This window comes from Sus scrofa, chromosome 2, assembly GCF_054392235.1.
Source record: "Sus scrofa isolate SSC_HxYL_T2T_F1_AM1 chromosome 2, Sscrofa_HxYL_maternal_Yorkshire_Landrace_v2.0, whole genome shotgun sequence".
In the NCBI taxonomy this organism is placed as follows: domain Eukaryota; kingdom Metazoa; phylum Chordata; class Mammalia; order Artiodactyla; family Suidae; genus Sus; species Sus scrofa.
In genome coordinates, this window is record NC_139384.1 from 142615303 (window position 1) to 142638287 (window position 22985).

General features: G+C 36.4%; 1 protein-coding gene across 1 annotated transcript in view; it reads left to right on the forward strand.

The window, feature by feature from the left end:
* Positions 1–22985, forward strand: part of ADAMTS19 (ADAM metallopeptidase with thrombospondin type 1 motif 19) — a 467308-nt gene that overhangs the window by 146487 nt on the left and 297836 nt on the right. Inside the window, exon 3 of the mRNA XM_085014505.1 lies at positions 20000–20054. The gene's annotated coding sequence lies outside the window, so the exon portion shown is untranslated. The remainder of the gene's footprint in view (positions 1–19999; positions 20055–22985) is intronic.

The following is a 22985-nucleotide window of genomic DNA, read 5'->3' on the forward strand; positions in this document are numbered from 1 at the left end:
TCACCTTAGAGTAAAGGCTGTTTTCCCATCCAAAATAGAAATACACTTTCTTGTTTAGCAGAAAGCTGGAATTGGAAAGTATCACGAAGGACCTTTTCCCTCCACCTCATTTTGCTCAAAAATTCAGTCTGTTTTGTCTTACTATGAAGTGTTTGAAAGTCCTTCCATGTTTCGTCTTGTTAATGCCCTCTCCTGCTCCTGTGTTCTTTTCTTCTTCCACCTGCTCTCCATGTTCACCAAGTTGCTGTGACTACTGTAGCATGCACTATGAGTGCTGCCTGCAAGCCGGCTCTGTGTTTGGTGATGCAAAATTACCTACGTACCAGAGACATAAGAAACACACACATCAGGGAGTTCCCTGGTAGCTCAGTGTGTTATGGATCCAGTGTTGGTACTGCTGTGGTTCTGGTTCCTGCTATGACGTGGGTATATTCCCTGGCCCAGGAACTACTGCATGCTGCAGATACAGCTGAAAAAGAAAATACACACACACAAAACACTTAAATGTCAAGAGACAAAATACATATTTATAAATTTACATATAACAATTGATATGACACTTGGTGGGAATAAAGAGAAATACCAACTGGTGTAATCTTAGAACTACACATCTAGAAGGCCATTTTCATCCCAAAATTGTTGTTTTAATAATTCAAAGAACTTTTGAATAATCCTGTCTTAGATTAGTGGTAGCCTTAAATATAATCAAGTCTTTGTCCCAACAAGTCCAGTTAGGAGAATTTCCCTAAAGAAATCATCAAAGTTAGGCCTATAATTTTGCCTACAAAAATATTTTCCAAATGTTCAAAATAAAGTATTAGCTATATATATATATATATATATATATATATATATGTATATGTATATCCACTACTGAATAATCAAGTATATTAACTTTGATAAATTATTATGATAGGATACTAAACAACATATTGAAGAATAGTATAAGTACCACTTATGTAACTAAAATAACTTGAAAAAATAAAAGCTGGAAATACATACTATGTAGAATAAGATATTAGGAGCAGTAATCTTTTGTTTGTTTGTCTTTTTGCCTTTTCTAGGGCCACTCCTGTAGCATATGGAGGTTTCCTATGCCACAGCCACAGCAACACCAGATCTGAGCCGCATCTGCGACCTACACCACAGCTCACGGCAACACCAGATCCTTAACCCAATGAGTGAGGTCAGGGATCGAACCCCCAACTCATGGTTCCTAGTCAGATTCGTTTCTGCTGTGCCATGACGGGAACTCTGATCTATGTTAAATTTTTAAAGTCATTAGGTACAATATTAGTGACTGGAAAATTTACGTGTGTAATGAAAGACTTGTCTGATCCCTCCAAGAAGATTTATTTTGCAAAAGAAAATGATAGTGGTGATTCCTCCCATCCAGATACCACTGTTAACAGTCATTTCATTCACACTAGTCCTTGCTGCTGGTTTATAAAATAAAACCTTGACTTACTGGTGTAGCATATGTGCCACATATTTGTAATTATTTATCTTACTATTTTCTAGAAAGCAGAAGTTAAGCCTGATATCTTTGCCTTATCCACAGGCAAGCAAGTCATTAGCAATGATTTTTATTTTTTAATTTTCTTTTTCATTTTACTTTTTTCCCTTAAGTATTTTTTACTGTGATATACAGTAAAGATAAAATTGAGTAAAATTAATGACAATTTAAAAACAATAATAAAATTAAACTCTATGTATTAATTACTTATATTAAGAAATATTTCTTTTGAATTCCAGTGAGTTGCTGAAAACTCTAATGAAAAACCAGCAATATGCATGTTCATCTTTATTAAGATTGCCAAGAAAAAGAAAACACACCACTGAATCAGTTACACTCCCACTAGTGGTAAGATGAAACTTCTAGTTTCATACCCTTAAGTATTTCATATTAAAAGATTTTAATTTAAAGTATTATTAAGGAGTTGGCGCAGTGGAAACAAATTCGACTAGGAACCATGAGGTTGTGGGTTCCATCCCTGGCCTTGCTCAGTGGGTTAAGGATCCGGCGTTACCCTGAGCTGTGGTGTAGGTCACAGACACAGCTTGGATCTGGAGTTGCTGTGGCTCTGGTGTAGGCCAGTGGATTATGGATTTAAAGTTATTTTCTCTGATACTCATGGATTTAACTTCATTAACATAAGCTCAGACTTACTTGCATTTATTATTACGTGGTAATATTTTTTCAGCCACCTATCTTTGACAGTTGTTTCGACTGATCCATAGATGTCATTTGGGTATTCTAAATAAAAGTCCTAGGTTGTTTATAGGCATTATTCTTGCAGTTGTGTGGCCTATATTTTTACTCTATGATCTAGCAGATCCACTTTGGGGAGTTTATCCCAAAGGAACTGAAATGAGGATCCCAAAGAAATATCTGTTTTCCCCTATTCATTGCAGCACTAGTCAAAAGAGCCAAGATGTGCCAACAGCCTAAAATGTCGATTGACAGATGATTGGATAAATAATATGTGGTATATGCATAAAATGAAACACTATTCAACCTTAAAAAAGAAGGAAGTCCTACCATATGTAACGACATGGATGAATAACATAGATGAACAATGAACAATGTTGAGGACGTTATGCTAAGTGAAATAAGCCAGTCTGAAAAAGTCAAATACTGCATGATGCACTTATATGAGGTGTCTTAAATAGTCAAATTCTTAGGATCAAAGGGTGGAATAGTGATTACCAAAGCTTGTGAGGAAAGGGCAGTGGGTATTTTTTGATTAAAAAGGCATAAAGTATGAGCTAAGAAAAATGAATAAGCTCTAGCAATCTATGGAACACTCTCGTATCTATAATTAATAAGAATGTATTGTACATTAAAAAGTTGGTTAACAGGATGTAGCTCATGTTAAGTGTCCCCACCACAGTAAAGTAATACAAAATAAAAGTAATGATTTTCATGATAATAAGTGTACAAATATCATATTATAAGCATCCATGATATGTTATATTTGGCTTTGGATCCCGGCTTCCATGATGATGATGATAGAAATAATAGTTATGATAAAAATGATATAGTGAAAACAAATATTTGAGCATGAACTATGCATCATGCTCGGAGCTAGGCTTCTGCAATTTATCTTCCCACTAAAATGATACTCTGATACTGTTGCTAATATTATTCCAAGAAGAAATTGAGGTTTAGAATTAAAAAGCAATTCTCCTAAGAGTATGAAGGAAATAAAGTGGTATCACCGGGATTCAAACCCAGACCTGTGTGATTCCGAAGTCCATCAGTGCTTTTCCTCTTCAGGCTTCCTTAAACAGATTGCTTCATATTTGGAGTCTCTCCAACAGAAGGCCTTCTCCTTTCCACGGCCAGTTCTTTGCTTTCTTTTGTCAGTCCCTGCACTCACTTTTTTGTTCCACACAACTCATTAAAAAAATTATGTTGAGAGTGGTCAAAAAATGGCGAAAGCCATCAGCATCAATGAAAATAGAATTAAAGTCTTTGTAATAAATCGGAACCAAGTGACACTTAGAGAATAACATTGCACTTGGGGTATTTACAGTATTTGCGAAATAATTGAATTATTTTCTTTTTTTATTTTAAATGATTTTTATTGTTTCCATCATAGCCGGTTTACAGTGTTCTGCCCATTTTCTACTGTACAGCAAGGTGATGCATTCACATATACATATATACATTCTTTTTCTCGCATTGTCATGCTCCATCATAAGTGACTAGGTATAGTTCCCTGTGCTATACAGCAGGATCTCATTACTTATCCATTGCAAAGGCAATAGTTTGCATCTATTAACCCAAGATTCCCAGTCCACCCCACTGCCTCCACCTGCCCCCTTGGCAACCACAAGTCTGTTCTCCAAGTCCATGATTTTCTTTTCTGTGGAAAGGTTCATTTGTGCTGTAGATTAGATTATTTTCATGTATTGAAATTAAAATTATTTACAATGATTTGGGTTTATAAATAGCTGAAGTGTGACTGTGGTGAAAACATCGCCTTTGGAAGCTCATTTCTCATTCTTTCTTTTTCAAGAGTTAGTTGCCTTTTATTATTCCTATGTGAAAAAGTGAGATATCTCAGAGTAATAAGGGGAGATTGATTGGGGCTGACTTGGAGGTTAGAGTCTAATCTTCTAATGCTGACATTTTGATCCTCCGAGGCCTGTAAAATGATTTAGCTACATAAGTTGTAGAAAGTTTCGGGTATGCTGAGGAATTGTGCTGGTTTCTGCTGGTGACTTCTCACTTGTTTTCACAATGAAGAATGATCAACTTTAAACTGCATATGGACCATTTGAATAATCTAGTTCTATTCCCTTGTTTTAACGATGCAAAATTGTAAACCTCCATTCAAAAACAGTAAAATTATCCATTCAAGCTTTCACATCTGGCCAGGCTACATTAAACAGGAAGCCAGTATAGTTCTTTTTCACTAAAATTCGAGTTATGAAGAGCATGAATATTGATTCGTTCGTATAGTATATAAATAGTGCTTTTTGTATAAACATTTATTAGTCCTAGAAGATAATCCTAAAATAATTAGCTCAAAATTTCACAGTCAGGTAGACTTTATCAACATTTTATCATGCATTTCAGTCTTTGCATCCATACATTGTGTTATACTGAAACAAATAAATCATTCGTTATGGGCTTTTTTATCGTTATGGAAATTAGTAATTTTAAGACATAATCAGCCTGTGTATGTACATTTGAAAGCAAAAAAAAAAAAAAAAAAAACGAAGTTATCTAACTAGAGAATCATAACTATTTCACTTTAGAAATGCATGAAAAATAAGACAAAAGTCTGGCCATCTGTGTATGTATGATGACAAAGTAGACTCAACCTGCAAACAAAGCTATGTAACGTGCCATAGATATGTAAAGAGGCCAACGTATTTCCCAAAAACTTATCTTGCAAAACGTTGCCCTGTTTGTAGTATTTCTCTGCATACTAAGGTATTGCTCTGACCCAGTCAATGCAGACAAAGAGCCTGTTGTTAATACAGAAAAGTCCTCCCTCCCCTTTTCATGTTATTTGATACCTAATGGCCACAAGTGATCTAAAGATGTCTGGGTGCTGAAGCAAAGAAGTGGAATGAAGCTGTTAGGATATTTGTACTCTGAGTCTTGGGTGGGAAAGTTAGTAAGCTCTGTTTGGTTTTTGGCAGCTCTATATAGATTACAATCTGTAGAGTGTTCATTTTACCTTGGCCTCACTCCTACATGCTAATCCAGATCTTGCCATTAGCTGTAAGGTATGCTTTTCCTTGACTCCTGAAACCTGCACTTGGGTGGGAGTGAATGCGTGGATCTTAAATACAGCGTCTTTGTTTCTGCTTTATGTAAATGTGAGTTGTGGAGCATCAAGTTAATCCTGGAGCTTCTTGAACTAAAATAAGAAAGCAGTACTTAAAGGTACTCACGTAGGACAAAGGACACGTGGATTAATTGTCTACAAAGGCAGTCACCAACAGTTTCTCTTATTTGTTCATACGCTGTTCCTTCCATGAAGCAGTGAGGTGTTATGTCCACCCTTTAAACCCAGAGTAGCCTTTTGATTTACTTTGACCAATTGTATGGGGCAGAAAGGATGTTTTGAGACTTCTGAGCCCAGACCTTGAGAGACCTTGTAGGTTTCCCTTTTGCTGTCTTGGAAATTGGCTGCCATTTAAAGCAGTCTGACTGTTCCTGGAGGATGAGTGACTCCAAAGCCAGAGAATGAGGTTCAGATGGCCTCCGGCCATTTCAGCCAGCTCTGTTGAGGAAACAGACATGTGAGTGAGGTCATCTTGGACTTTCCAGCAGACTCCATGCAGAGCAAGAAAACTGTCCAGTTGAACTCAGTCGATCCTCAGCATCATGAGAAAAAATCGTGGTTGTTTCAAGCTGCTAATTGGAGGGTTGTTTGTTTTGCAGCAACTGATAACCAAAACAGAATCCTTCTACAACTGGCATCGCAGATCATCTAACTTCAGCCTGTTACCCTCAGTGAATCTGTTTTGATTTGTGTGTGTGTGTGTGTGTGACTCTCCACCACATTCAATTATTCTGATAATGTCTTTTCCAAATTTGATTGGAGCCACCACTCTCTCCTGATGCTCTTCTCATCTTAATTCTTTTTCATCTCCATTATCAAGCCCCTTTCTCATCTCACCATGAAATAAGAATGTTTCCAAAGCTTAATCTTGCCTCCCTTCCCGTTTTGTGTTTGTGGTGTATGTTCTCTTTCATGGCTCCCTCCGTTACGCATGACTTTCTTAACCATCTATTTGCTAAGTTTGTAAAATTTCTAACTCAAACCAGATTCCTGTTCTGTCATTCAGAGTTTTACCTTCAACCATGAGCTGGAAAACTGTTTAAATATCTAGCATTTCAAACTTGCTTCTAAACTAAGCTCTTAAATCCTTCCCCCCAGATTATGTGTGTGTGGCTTTTCTAAATTACTATTTAAGCTACTTACTTGCTTTAGTCTCTAACTGTTCTTCTTAGTCATACATCTGAGCTAATCTTCCTATTGCTCCTCTTTTGCAGCTAATCAGCCACTAGGTTTTCACAGCTCTAAGTGGAACATGTCTCTCACATCTGTCACTTCCTTTTTTTCCCCGACTTAACATAAGGCTGTCAATATTAATTCTCTGAACTGAATAAATTGTTTCCTAATTTTTTTGTCTTTATTCCTTCAGTTAAGTGAACTTTTCTCCAAATGCAGATACAATCGTGTGTATTCCTGCTTTAAATCATTAAATGGCTCCCTTCACTATAGCAAAAATTTCTGGTTTCTGGGCATAATTTTATGTATGCACAACAGTGAGTTGTGCTCAAGCTGCTCTCCATGAGGGGAAAAAAAGCATGTGTGTATATAATATACACACATACGTATACATATAAGCGTGTGCATGTACATATATACACATAAGTTTAGTATACATATGTGAGTTTAGTGTATTTTACCGATGCACAGCATACAGTTTACAAATAATTTTTGAAAGGTAATACTGTTCCTTATAAATTCATTATAGCCAATTGCTTCTAACAGGCTGATTTTTTTTTTTTTTTTTTTTTTTTTTTGCTGAACTGTTATCCAAGCAATGGCACCAGAATTTGGTAAACAACTATAGCTCTGATGTGAATGTTAATGATATTTTCACTTACATTAATAATTAAGATAAACAGGATCAGTAATGACATGTTGGAACTTCATTCATTAGTGAAGTAACTTCTTTGCAGAAGCACATGGCAGTTTTTTAACTGTCACGGAAGTATATGTCCCCAATTTTTGGTGACATTCACAGTGAAACAGTTACAGCTATGGCATAAGTTAAATGTAATCTGCATTATTAATATTTTTTCCATCTCCAACTTTCTTAAGGTCAGTCAACAAAACAATAAATAAAATCATGATTTGTCATGTTTGCTGATTTTTCTGGCATCAGGACACCTACCATGGCCAGTTTCAAGCAACCAACATGATGTCACTATGTGAGGAGTGGGAAAGAAATGCACAGGAGCACAGTTAGTTAGTATTTCTATCATTCAGGTTCAGTAGACATTAAAAACCTCAAAAGCATACATAAGATGCAGTAAAATAATTGGAAAGTTATTACGTTGTAAAATTGAAGCATAGTTCCTTTATGATGTGTTAGTTTCAGGTATACAGCAAAGTGGTTCATTTATACATGCATATGTATCTTTTTTTTAGATCTTTTTCCTTTATAGGTTATTACAAAATGTTGAATATAGTTCCCCTGCTCTAGAGGAGGTCCCTGTTGGTTGTCTCTTGTACATATAGTAGTGTGAATATGTTAATCCTAAACTCCTAATTTATCCTTCCTCCCTTTTCCCCTTTGGTAACTGTAAGTTTTTTTTTTTTTTCCTATATCTGTGGGTCTATTTCTGTTTTGTATTTAAGTTCATTTGTATCATTTTTTTTAGATTCCACATATAAGCAATATCAAATGATATTTATTTTTCTCTGTTTGGCTTACTTCACTTAGTACGATAATCTCTAGGTCCATTCATGTCACTGTAAATGGTATTATTGCATAATTTTCATGGCTGAGTAATATTCCATTGTGTATATGTGCCACATCTTCTTTATCCATTCATCCATCAGTGGGCATTTAGGTTGCTTCCATGTCTTGGTAATGTGAACAGTGCTTCAATGAACATTGGGGTGCATGTAACTTTTTGAATTACATTTGTTTTTAATACAATGTATTTGATTATAAGTCTATATAATGTACAGCCACATATAATGTATGTTTATATGATAAACATAGAGGCTATGTTTATCAACTAGCTTGCAAAATTTTTCAGATTTAAGTAGTTGTCTCCCTTTAACTCATATTGGCTGGTTACAGCACTCAGCTTGGTGTGCCCAAGATCTTTATCTGCTTGCTCTAGAGGAAGCTTTTGAGCCATGGACCTCAGTAACACCTGAGTTTTTGGCCCTCATCGGAGAACTGCTAGTTTTTCACTTCCTATATGAAGCTTCAGTGAAACTATCCCTTGCTCATGCACATGGAGATAATTTATTCCTTTATGGCCACTCCTACTACTTACCTTTCTTTACCTCGTGCAACGTTTATCACACATACGATGATGCCTTCTCATTTTCCTAACACACTAATGGTCTTCAGAGTCTATAACAAGAGTTCCTGTTGTGGCTCAGTGGGTTAAGAACCTGATGTTTTCTCCGTAAGAATGTGGGTTCAATCCCTGGCCTCCTTCAGTGTGTTAATGATCTGGCATTGACATAAGCTGCAGTGTAGGTCGCAGATGTTGCTCAGATCCAGTGTTGCTGGGGCTGTGGTGTAGACTGGCAGCTGCAGCTTTGGTTCGACCCCTAGTCTGGAAAATTCCATATTCTTAAAAAGGAAAAAAAAATCTGTAACGAAGAACTGTGACTGTATGATTAAGTATTCAATTTATTGTCTAGGAATAAGTGTATGAAAGGTGAATGGGCTGTTAGGACTGACAGAGAATAGGAAATTGAAAATAGTCCCAGAATGCAGGACTCTTCTCAACCATCCTGGACAAACCGACTTTTGTTGACATCATCTAGAAGATAAAACCAAAGCAACTCACTTTGATCAGGCTTAGTGAGATATCACTGAGGAATAACAGAGAGCTGTCTGTCACCACTCTCCTTAGTGAAAGATCACCAGGCTCCTTAAAAGACCAAAACTACTTCAAAAGATTCTATTTCAGAGACTCTGGCAAGAGACTACCTTGTAAACTTGGTCGGAAATTTTCAAGTAATAAAAGCAGTCAGAAATAACAAAATTCTTACCATTACAGGAGCCTTACCTTGTGTGCTTCTGATAGTATTTTCTTACCACATGCAGCATGTAAGGATCAACTGGCAATATCACCACTTACAAAAAGAAAGCAAAACAGTTAAAGGAAACAACTGCAGAGCATTTGCAACACCCCAGGCATTACTCATAATGTGCTTTGAGTTTAAAAGCAAAACAGTAAAAGCCGAATCCTGTCCACATTGCCCTCTTCCAATTTAGTGTTTGAACGTGTTCTGTGATGGGGAACTCACTACCTCTCTTGCTTCTTGCTATCCTTGGCAAAACATGACAACAAGTAAGACTGATAATAAGAGTCTGAAACTAAGCCAGACTCTTATCATCATGACTGCAGTACTTCCAGACCCATTCTGCTGGGCTGAACAAAGGCTGGCAAAAGATGACAGCACCACCAAGGTCCTCTTTGTCCATGGGGAGTCCTTGCCAACAGAGCAGAGGCGTCTCCATAAAGACTTAATGAAATCCCTGAATGCAGCGCACTCTGAAGCCATGTGACCACAGGGTGACCAGCTTGGCATGATCAATTTTTGTTCATAGAATGTGAATCTTTTCGGTTGCCAGAGATAGATGATAATAAAAGTAAATAGATTTGCCTAATACCCACTGTATTCAATGCTGAGCATCCCTGATTTTGTAACCCTATTAAAGCCAATTGCCTATGGTAAATGAAGAGATTTAACAGCAGATGGCATATCTTCATATTGTATCGGAAACTTCGAGAAAATCTTATACCTAATGCTTACATTTATAGGTTAAATCTAGCCTGGTTGAGGTGAATTTCAGCACCTAAGACCACATAGGTTGCAAGTGACAGAGGCAAATTTGAACCCAAACCTGTGTAACTTGAAAGTTATTTTCTTTACATAATTGAATAAAGATATACTTTATACACTAGACATTAAAGTTCTACCAGTTAATACAGTTAATAATCTTAGTCATGTGACATCACCATATTTAAATACAGCAGTTAGTGTTAAGAATATACCTCATTTCACTGCAGGCTGAGATAAACACATCTGAAATATTTGGATGTGTATTCATGTCTACAGACATTCAGACTTACTGAAATGCAGAAATTTGTGGTGTTCTGTTCTTGCTATGCGAGAATATGTAACGTCATTTCTTTAACTCAGCAAACGCTATTGACCAAGGATCATACTCTTGCTGTGCAAGAAATGACATGATCTACATATATCCAAGGATCATGGAATGTGCTAAGTATTGTAGGTACCCAGTGAACAAGACAAGCAGAATTTCTGCCATCCAAAGAACTAACCGTTTAGTCGACGAATGCAGATCGTTAACACACCAAAAGTAAACACATAAGCACCTATGATGATTACACATGGTGAAACCTGTTATGAAGGACAAACACAATATAAGATGGCAGGTGAAAATTTAGAAGGAATCTATTAAAAGCCAAACAATGTGTTACTGCTACTGGAGAAAACAGCAGTAGCATCCATAGGGAGCATATCTGGGGCTTTCTAGGAAGGAAAAAAAATAATTGGTAAATGTTGACATCAACCTCTGTGTGTAATATGAGTGGCTTGAAAAAGAATCAGCTTCTTCCTTTCAGAGTTGTGCATTGATTGATGTTGCAGGTGCTGTGAAAAAAGGAAGAATTTAGCAAGTGATAACCTTTGCTTGAAACCTTAGTGTCTATCAGCAGCTTTTTGTTCCTTAGGCAGCTAATGAATGACTTTTTGTTGCTATTTTGGAAAAGTAAACTCTCTTTTCTGCCATGGAGACAGGCTTGCAGCTACAGACTTTTGGATCAGTGGGCTCCCAGGAATCATTAGGAAAAGTGGCACAGTAGCGCTGAAAGAGCCAAGTGCCTTGGCCAACCTTGGTTCCTCAATCCCTGTGATGTGTTCATCCACAGGTCATAACCGCTTTTTACAATCTCTAAAATAAGAGTATTGCATCCTTTACCAAATGATCACTGAAATTGATTCCAACTCTAACAATCTCTGATTTCGTGTACAAATTCAAATAAACTGTGTAAAGACGTACATTATCGAGTGCAGAAAAGTTGTGAAAGTAAAACAGGGAATAGAACAGTTTTTTTTTTAGGAAATCTGTTAATATTCTGGATATTGGTTCAGAAATTGAAGACACCTTACTCTAAAGTCCTTTGATATGGATACTGCATGACTAGTTGACAATTTTCTAGTCCACTGTCTTCATTTTGAAGAGGTAACCGCAGCCCAGAGGCACGAAGGACGTTGCCGTCGTTCTAGCAGCAATAGCCAAATTGACGCCAGGGCTGAGGACCTCATGTGGTCCTTGAGATGCTATCACATTTATCTCTCAGATAAATGGCGGCTTATGTTCTGTCACATATTAATTTTTAAATCTGAATATGCCACAGTCTATTTCTTTTGTCCTTCACTGTTCATCATAAGGCTACTAGTATTTTAGAGATACAATTCAACCAATACCATGATAACTTTGTTTCTTATTCCAGGCCATATTTCCAAGTCAGTGCCCATGAAAACAGGGTAGGGAAATATGTTGTCATTTAATTTACCTGCTTTGGTCTTTCTTGTTCTTTTTGGAACTCTGCTCTTTTAGTGATGAAACCAAATCCCTGTGTTGTCGTTGAAACACTGATTCTCAGATTTTATGTAAGTCTAAGTCTAGCCACATATAGAAAGGAGTCAAGGGAGTTCCCGTCGTGGCGCAGTGGTTAACGAATCCAAATAGGAACCATGAGGTTGCGGGTTCGGTCCCTGCCCTTGCTCAGTGGGTTAACGATCCGGCCTTGCCGTGAGCTGTGGTGTAGGTTGCAGACGCGGCTCGGATCCCGCGTCGCTGTGGCTCTGGCGTAGGCCGGTGGCTACAGCTCCGATTCAACCCCTAGCCTGGGAACCTCCATATGCCACGGGAGCGGCCCAAGAAATAGCAACAACAACAACAACAAAAGACAAAAGACAAAAAAAAAAAAAAAAAAAAAAAAGGAGTCAAGTTTCACAGTGCTTTTTTTGAAAATGTTATTTATACTGTTTCCAGCAAATAGAGAAACAAAATAGGAGTTGTAATCATGTACACTCTGAGTAATCTGGCTACCTGCAAGACATATGAAAACATCATAGCAGCATTATTCATAATAGAGTGGACACAACACAGACGTCCATTTAAGGATGAATGGATAAACAAATGGGATATATCCAGACAATGAAATGTTATTTGGCATTAAAATGGAATTAAGTGTTGATAGATGCTACCATGTAAATGAATCTTGACAACATTATGTTAAGTGAAAAAAACATGAGACTGTGACTGTATGGTGAGAAGTCCAAAATGTGCAGATCTCTACAGACAAAAAGTAGATTCGCAGTTGTCCAAGGCTGGGAGAGGGATAGGATGACTGCTCTTGGATGTAGGGTTGCTTACAAGGGCAATGAAAATATTCTAATTTTAGATAATGATGATATTTGCTTAAGTCTGTGAATATACTAAAACAACCAAGTTTTATACTTTAAGTGTGTGAATTTAATGGTGTAGGAATTATATCTCAGTAAAATCACTTTAAATAATCATGTCCACATGGGCATCTCTCTGCTGGACTACCCAGAAGTTGAGCTTACCTTTCCCATGCACCAATTTAATCTTTAGAAATGAGAGAAAAAGTATTTTCATAGATGTAAGTTAAAGTTTACTAGAGCTTGAAGGAATATTTGAATTCATAGTGTAATAGTCAAATCTCCTGCTTTGGAGCCAGATTGCTTAGGTTTGAATCTGGCTCTATTAGTTACACGATGCGTTATCTTGGACAATATGTATTTATTTTCTTTGTCCCTAAGACTTCTACTTTATAAAAGAGAATAATAGTACCCCACTTGTAGATAAATTAATTGCTATTTGTGTGCAGTTTTAGCTATATGATATCATTTAAGTAATTGAGTCACTGATAGTCACATGATAGTTTGGTTCCATCATTTTACACATATGGTACTACTGCTATTTAAAGAAGTTGTGTCAAATTGCACAGAATCACACAGTAAAATAAAACAAGCTATTTTGTAGTTTAGTATTCTCAACTATGAGTTATCACAGGCCTTTTCATTGTTTTTAAGAAATAAAATTTGGTTTTTAACTTTTTTCTCTTAAAGAACTTTGTTTCATTGTTGGACTAAAATGTGTCATTTTCAAATAATTTAATCTTTATATGTTTGTTTCTTGTAAAAGGAACGATTGGATGAAAGCGAAGGAATCCACAGTGGGTTCATATAATAATTATCTGAATTGATGGAAGCTAAAAATAAATTTTGCATTTAATTCAGTTTAAATTTTGTAGATCGTCTGGAAAGAAATGATCATGAGCTTTGAAGGCACATGATAGTTGACCTTCACTTTTAAGGAAATTTATTAAATTAACCTTTGTTAGCCAGTTATCTTTGATGGGAATGATATTAAAGAATTATAAGGACAAAAATGCTAGATTTTCCAAGTATAATATGATTTAGACACATAATACACATAAATATAAAGCAGTTCAGTAGTTAAATGAAATATTTTTCCTAGGTTTTTTGTTTCATGCTTTCGATTCCTAGGTAAGGTTTATATTGGTTCAGGAAACTAGCCACAAGATTTTTGTTTACTGGCTGAACTGGGAGACAGCAAAAAAGAAAGAAACAGAGGACGGGAAGAAAATGACAAAAACATAGTAATCACACTCATTAGCAGTTTTGAAATGAGTAACGTTTTTGGATCTAGATATGACTCCATGCTTGTATTGTAAAAGACATATAACAATGGTTTCTGGACTGGAACAAAAAGTTTTATAGCTTAAAAGCAATTTATCTAACTAGTCTTTAAAATTCTAATGTCATTTAGAAATATAAACCGAAAAGCTTTTTAAACAGCTTTTTTCCTGTATGGAAATAAAAGGGATGAGAACAAAATACAAACTTTGAGATTTGACTGCATTCATAATCCTGACACATTTGGTAAACATTTTGATAGTGTTGAGCTCAAGTTTAAACAAATGACAAAGATATGTATAAAACTTAAGTTTCTTAACTTAAACTTTATATCTGATTAGTTACATTGCTAACTTTTACATCATGTTCCAAAAAGAAAATATTTGATTAAAGCTAGAATCAATAGTTCTAATTACCAGAGTTCTAAAATTTGCAACTTCAAGAACAAGTAAAGGTTAAACCAGGTCAATACTTAATGAGTTTATCTGTTCATCTTCATTCTTGTGTGTGTGCTTAAAGTATTTTGAGGAATATTCTACTAGCTCTTTTTCTTCTTCTTCCTTTTTTTTTTTTTTTTTTTCTCATGAGACCTTAATTAAAGCAAACAATTCCAGAGATGGTGGAGTAGAAGGCTATAGAACTTACCTCCTCTATGAAACACATCAAAAGTATAGCTACAATGTGGGACAATTCTCACTGAAAACTAACTGGAAGCTGAAAGAAGGGGCCCTGTACAACCAAGGCTGCAGGAAAAATACACACATAATCAGGTAGGAAGGGAAGAAAAGCAATGGGGTTGAGACCCATGCCCCTGGCAGGGAGAACACACGGGCAGATACTCACCCTGGGAAGTACAAGGTGAGAGCTATAGATCGAGGGCAATGGCCCTTGGTCCTACACAAACCCCCTTAGCTGGTTGAAGGACTACTGGGAATAACAGGAGGGCTGTGATAAGCCTGGACTTTGCTGATAAGTAGCACACAGGTGCTGGCTTTCCCCCAGGCAGTGGGGAGAGAGGTCTGCCAGGTTTTCTATGCCCCTTTGGCATCTGCCTTAGCTCCAGCTGAATGAATGCTCCAGCCTAGCTCCTTCCACATCACAGCAAGGCACTGGATCTGAGGATGCCAGGACTGGGGAGAAGATACAACCATGGGACATGGAAGCAACCCCTGGGCAGGGCAGTGGCAGCTTACTCAAATAGTGCATCACATCAGAAGCAGCCAAGATTTCTGGCTGCAGCCTCTGCCCTACCACACACACCTCCCAACACAGATCAAGGGTCCACTTGGCCCACCAGCTCTGAAGTGTGATTCCATAGCAGCATAGGGACTGTGGAGACTTCAGGCAGTTACCAGCTGTGAGAGACAAAGTGTACTTGCACCCAAGGCTGCATGGGAGTGGAACAAGGAAAACAATCTTGGGTGACTGCACAGGCAGCGCATGGAAGAAAGCTCAGAACTCTGTCTGCAGCCAACATGAGCCAAGAGCCTGTATGGGTCCAAATAGAAGAAAGGGACAAATTTCTAGCAATATACAGACTGCCAAGACTGAGGCAAGAAGAAACAGACAATTTGAACAGACTGATCTCTAGAAGTCAAACTGAATTTGTAATTTTAAAAACTCCCAGAAAACAAAAGTCCAGAACCAGATGGCTTCAAAAAGGAATTATACCAAACACATAAAGAAGAGCTAATACTTATCCTTCTTAAGCTATTCTTAAAAATTGAAGAGGACCACACCCTCCCAAATTCATTCTACAAGGCCATAATTACCCTGATACTAAAACAAAATAAAGACATTACAAAATCCAAAAATGACAGGTAGATGTTTTGGATGATTAAATGTGAAAATATCCTCAACAAAATATTAGCAACTCAAACCCAACAATATATAAAAAGGGTCATACATCATTATCAAGTTGGATTTATTCCAAGGACCCAAGGATAGCTGAATATTACCAAATCAGTCAATGGGATATACTCCATTAACAAAAGGAAGGATAAAAATCACATGTCTATCACAATAGATACAGAATGAGCGCTTGACAAAATTCAACATTCATTCATGATAAAAATTCTCATCAAAGTTAGTGTTGAGGGAATGTATCTAAACTTTATAAAGGCCATTTATGACAAACCCTCAGCTAACATGCTCAACAATGAAAAGCTGAAAGACTTTCCTCTAAATTCAGGAATAGACAAGGATGCTCAGTCTTGTTTCTTTTTAATGTAGTATTGTAAGTCCTAGACATAGGAATCAAAAAATAAATAAGAGGCATCCAAATTGGAAGGGAAGAAGTGAAACTGTCACTATTAGCAGATGACATGATACTTTATACAGAAAAGCCTAAACTCTCCACTAAAAAAAACATTAGAACTAATAAATGAATTCAGCAAATTTCAGGATACAAGATTAATATACAGAAATATCTTGCTTTTCTGTACACTGATAATGAATTATCAGAAAGAGTTAAAAAAATAACATTTAAAATCACATCAAACACAATAAAATTCCTAGGCATAAGCTTAACCAAGGAGGTGCAGGACCTGTAATCTGAAAACTGTAAAATACTGATGAAATAACGTGTAGATGATACAAAGAAATGGAAATATAGCCCATGCTCTTAGATTGAGAGAATTACTGTTGTTAAAATAGCCATACTACCCAAAATTCTCTACAAATTTAATGCAGTTCCTATCAAAATAACTACGATATTTTTCACAGAAATAGGATAAATAACATTAGAATTCCTATGAAGTCACAAAATATCCCAAATTGCTGAAGCCATCCAGAGAAAAGGAATAAAGCAGGACTCACCCAGACTTCAGACTATTGTACAAAGGTACAGTAATCAAAACAGCATGGTACTGGGAGGTGCGTGTGCACGCAAGCACACGCGCGCACACACACACACACATACACACACAGATTAATGGAACAGAAAAATAGAGCCCAGAAATAAACCCACTCACCTACAGTCAATTAATCTATGCCAAAGAAGGCAAGAATACACAACTGAAAAAAGATAGTCTCTTCAACAAGTGGTGCTAGAAAATTGGGACAGCCTCATGTAAAAGAATGATATTAGAATAATTCCTCACACCATATACAAAAATAAACTTAAAATGGATTAAAAACCTAAATGTAAAACTTGAAACTATAAAACGCCGAGAAGAGAATATTCTTTGACATTAATCATAGCGATATTTTTAGGGAGTAATCTGTCTCCTAAGGCAAAAGAAATGAAAGCAAAAAATAAACAAATGGGACCTAATTTACCTTAAATGCTTTTGCACAGCAAAGAAAACCATCAGCAAATCTAAAGGACACTCTATGGAATGGGAGAAAATATTTGCAAATGATATGACCAATAAGGGATTAATATCCAAGATATATATATATATAATTCATACAGGTCAATATCAAAGAACAAAAACCCTAATCAAAAATGGGCAGAAGACCTCAATAGGCATTGTTCCAAAGAAGACATACAGATGGCCAACAGAGACATGAAATGATATTCAACATCACTAATTATCAGAGAAATGCAAATCAAAACCACAATGAGATATCACTTTATACCTGTCAGAATGACTATCATCAAAAAGTCTACAAATAACAAGTGTTCTTGAGGATGTAAAGAGAACACTTGTACACTGTTTGGGGGAATATAAATTGTTGTAGCCACTACGGAGAACAGTATGGAATTTTATCAAAAACTAAAAAATAGACCTACTGTATGATCCATAAGTCCACTTCTAGGTATACATAGAAAATAAAAACACTAATTCAAAAAGGTGCATGCACTTTGATATTCATAGTAGCACTATTTACAATAGCTAAGGTATGGAAGAAACCCAACAACATATGAGTGGATAAAAAAGATATAGAGAGAGAGATAGGAATATTACTTAGCCATAAAAATGAAATTCTTCTGTTTACAGCAACATAGATGGACCTAGAAAATATTATGCTTAGAGAAATTAGTCAGAGAAAGACAAATACCATATGATATCACTTATATGTGAATCTAAAAAGTAAACAAACAAATGTATATAGCACAACAGAAACAGACTCATAGATACAGAAAACAAATGGTTACCAGAGGGAAGAGTGAAGGGGGGAGGGGCAAGATAGGGGCATGGGCTTAAGCGATACAAACTACTATGTATAAAATAGATAAGTAACAGGGATATATTGTATAGCACAGGGAAATATAGCCATTATCTTATAATAACTTTTAATGGAGTATAATCTTTAAAAGTACTGAATCACTATGCTGTACACCTCAAACTAATATAATATTGTAAATCAAATATACTTCAATGAAAATATAATAAAGCAAACAGTTCTCATCTACTATTTCCATTCAATCTATATTATTTAAATGTATTCTATGAGTTGATATTAGAGCTGTGATAGGTGAAAGACTTGTAGAAAGAAAAAACATGGTCACTGCTATCTAAAACCCCAACTAAGGGGAATTTCCACACACTTAAAAAATAAGGGATTTAAGCTATCTATAACAAATGCCAAAACAGTACAGCTGGTATAGAGAACAGTATGGAGGTACATTAGAAATCTCTACACAGAACTACCATATGACCTAGCAATCCCACTCTTGGGCATATATCTGGACAAAACTTTCCTTAAAAAAGACACATGCACCCGCATGTTCATTGCAGCACTATTCACAATAGCTAAGACATGGAAACAACCCAAATGTCCATTGACAGACGATTGAATTAGGAAGATGTGGTATATATACGCAATGGAATACTACTCACCCATAAAAAAGAATGACATAATGCCATTTACAGCAACATGGATGGAACTAGAGACTCGCATACTGAGTGAAATAAGTCAGAAAGAGAAAGATAAATACCATATGATATTGTTTATAACTGGAATCTAATATATAGCACATATGAATGTTTCCACAGAAAAGAAAATCGTAGACTTGGAGAATAGACTTATAGCTGCCGGGGGGGAGAGGGAGGGAGTGGGAGGGATCGGGAGCTTGGGGTTAATGGATGCAAACTGTTGCTCTTGGAATGGATTCTCAGTGAGATCCTGCTGTGTAGCATTGAGAATTATGTCTAGATACTTACATTGCAACACAACAATGGGAGGAAAAAATTAGGTATACATGTATGTATAACTTGGTCCCCATGCTGTACAGCGGAAAAAAATAAATTAAAAAAATAAATAAAAATAGATGAAATTCAAGAGACAATTGTGAATTGAAATACTGAGCAGATATTAAAGAATTTTTTTTTAAATGCCAAAACAAAGTTATTTGAAGAATATAAAGAAACAATCTGGGAAGGGGAAGTAATCATTGCTCAGGGAATCTTGTCAGACTCCTAAAATAGAGCAGTTCGGCTGGCTTTTAACCAGAAGGGTGGGTAGGATTGGACCAGTAACGGTGTGGCATTAGGGAAGATGGCAGAGGAAAGCTGCCACAAGAAGTGAAAAACTTCGGGCAGGGCATGTTCTGAGGACAAAAAAGTAAATTGATGTGGGGTTCTTTGTTCTACAATTCATTTTGTTTTCTCCTTTTGCACATCATAATTCAGTAAACTGTGAAGCAGCCATATAGGATTTTGCCACACCACTCTGTGTGTGTACTCATGCCTCACAGAATGATTATCTAGGGTTTTATGAATCTGAAGCTCTTGCATTTTGTCCATTTTTCAGCAGGACTATAAGGACCTGTTCTTTTATGTTGCTCCATGTCTTCAAGTTTCTCTGTTGTGTTGGTTTGGGTATTGGATCCCTGGTTTCTAAGAAGAGCTTAAAGACATGGCTCATGCATGGTGTGGCACAGCAAATGTTCTCACAACGTATGTGGTCTTATAGAACCTGTTCTGCAAGCTTCCACATTTCAGTTTTATGAATAAATGTATTTTAAAAAATCATTACTATAACATTTGTCATTTTAAATCTGCCAAGTATAATGGAATCTTTCTCCGTTCTAGGGAAGAAACAGAGCAATGAAGATATTCATCACACAATTTGAATGAACAGTGACTGGTAGGTTAATTTCCTTTCACTGAGAAACTTGGACTTTGTTGCTAGAATATTCTATTTGGAGCATGAATCCCACAAATCACTGAACCATTGATTTTAATACTAAATTTATTTTAAAACAACTTTCAGGGAGTTCCCATCATGGCTCAGTGGTAACAAACCCAACTAGTTTCCTTGAGGATGTGGGTTTGATCCCTGGCCTCGATCAGTGGGTTAAGGACCTTGGGGTGAGCTGTGGTGTGGGTCACAAACGCAGCTTGGATCCTGCATTGCTGTGGCTGTGGCATAGGCTGGTAGCTGCAGCTCCAATTTGACCCCTAGCCTGGGAACTTCCATATGCCATGGGTGCAGCCCTAAAAAGACTAATAAAATACTTTTAATGTTTTACATTGTTGATTCAACACTCTTAGGAAGATAAGTAAAGTGTATATTCATCGCTTGCATTTTAGAGATTGTATAAAAAGAAAGAAGTACACATCCAAAGGGACACATACAATGTTTTTTAAAAAACTCTGCAAATTCACTTTTATTCTATGGAAATTTTCAAATTGAAATATTTCTTTCAGTCAAATCCACCTACAAGCATAAATTCTAGGTATTAATAGATATGTGGATCATGTTAAATTTGAGATAAAAGTATATATTTATCACCTGTCCACCTGTAATTCTGGATCAGTGAGTGCTTCCTTCTCTGGGCTCTATAAGATAACACTCAGAATTCATTGTTTTGTTCTGGTTAATTTTCCTATTTTTGCTATGTCAGGAGCTCTCACAGGGCCTTTATGTGTGGTAGGCACTCACTAAATCTTGTCTGCTAGCACTATAACACAAGAAGCCTTACAAGAACAGATGAACTTTCCAGAAGTCACTACAAGCCTATATCATTGTCTTATCTGTAAACACCAAGTTTACTGACAAAATCATCTTTATATCATCTTAAATGACAAATATGTCTCATACTTGGTTTCTTTCTATTCTGAGGAAAGTCCATATATATAGTGATTTCCTGAAGCTTCCTAACATTGACTAGTAAAATCTGTTCCATATTTCCACAAGCAATATTGGTCCATGTGATTTTTTTTATTACTCAGTGAATTTATTACATTCATAGTTGTACAATGATCATCACAATCCAATTTTATAGGATTTCCATCCCACAACCCCAGCACATCCCCCCACCCCCCAAACTGTTTCCTTTGGAGACCATAAGTTTTTCAAAGTCTTTGAGTCAGTATCTGTTCTGCAAAGTTCAGTCTGTCCTTTTTTCAGATTCCACATGTCAGTGAAAGCATTTGATGTTGGTGTCTCATTGTATGGCTGACTTCACTTAGCATGATAATTTCTAGATCCATCCATGTTGCTAAAAATGCCATTATTTCTTTCCTTTTAATGGCTGAGTAATATTCCATTGTGTATATGTACCACATCTTCTGGATCCACTCCTCTGTCGATGGACATTTAGGTTGTTTCCATGTCTTGGCTGTTGAAAATAGTGCTGCAATGAACATCGGAATACATTTGTCTTTGCGAGTCATGGTTTTCTCTGGATAGATGCCGAGGAGTGGAATTGCTGGATCAAATGGGAGTTCTATTTTTAGGTTTCTGAGGAATCTCCATACTGCTTTCCACAGAGGTTGCACCAATTTACAATCCCACCAACAGTGTAATAAGGTTCCTTTTTCTCCACACCCTCTCTAGAACTTATTGTTTGTAGACTTTTTGATGATGGCCATTCTGGCTGGTGTAAGGTGATACCTCATAGTGGTTTTGATTTTCATTTCTCTAATAGTAAGTGATGTTGAACAACTTTTCATGTGTTTTTTGGCCATCTGTATGTCTTCTTTAGAGAACTGTCTGTTTAGATCTTCTGCCCATTTTTTGATGGGGTTGTTTGTTTTTTTGGTATTGAGCTGCAGAAGGTATAAATCTTCAAACATGTTGTCTTCCAAAAACCTCTAGAGTTTTATCTCTTCGCCCCATCGACTTCACAACTCCTACCTCAGTTAATTTTGATGGAAATCACCTGTTGCATAGAACATTCCTGTTTTTAGCATGAAAAGTTCCAAGTGTCAAGGTCCCTAACTCTCAATCTTGGGCAAACCAGTGCGGTTGTCACCATAAGTATTCTCCACTTCTGTAAATATTTAAAAGCATGTATCTCTGAAAGATAAGGAATCTTAAAAACAAAAGCAGTATCACTAGCATACCTAAAAATCCTTACTATCATCAAAGAGCCCACCAGTGTTCCCTTTCTCTAATTGTCATGTATTATTTAAAACAATTTGTTTTCGGATTAGGATCCACCCAAGGTACATAAATTGTGATTGGTTGATGAGTCTCTTAAGTTTTTTTCAGTTTATTATTTTGTTTCTAATATGTAGAGTCTCACTCCCTCATCTCATTCTTCCTCCCTCTCACCTTCCTTTACTCCTAGATTTTATTAAAGAAAGAGGTTGTTTATCTTGTTCAGTACCTCACAGTCTGTATTTTGCTGATTGCATTTTCATGTACAATTTAGTATGTTCCACTCATGCTTATTTATCTTCTAATAAGCTTATTTATCTTCTTAAAAAAATTCTAATTAGATGTGGTGTCTTGGCCACATTCAAGTTATAGTTTGTTGAGAGAGGGAGGCCTACATCAAGTGGTATGGATTTCCATTAGTCCTGGTTTCCTGATGACATCAGCCATTCATTAAATTGCCTGGATATATGTGTGATCTTTGGTCTAAACAAATCAATGGAAAAATATTTCAAGAGTACTTAAAAATTACATAGGTCTCATAATTATTGTTCTTTCCATCTAGTATTCCCCATTTCTACCTGGCGTGAAAGGTGGAAATTGTCACATATTTTGCTTCCAACCAATTCCATTGCAAGTTTAGTAAGCCTATTTCTTACATGCATTACCACTTTAAAGGGGAATTCTTAGGCT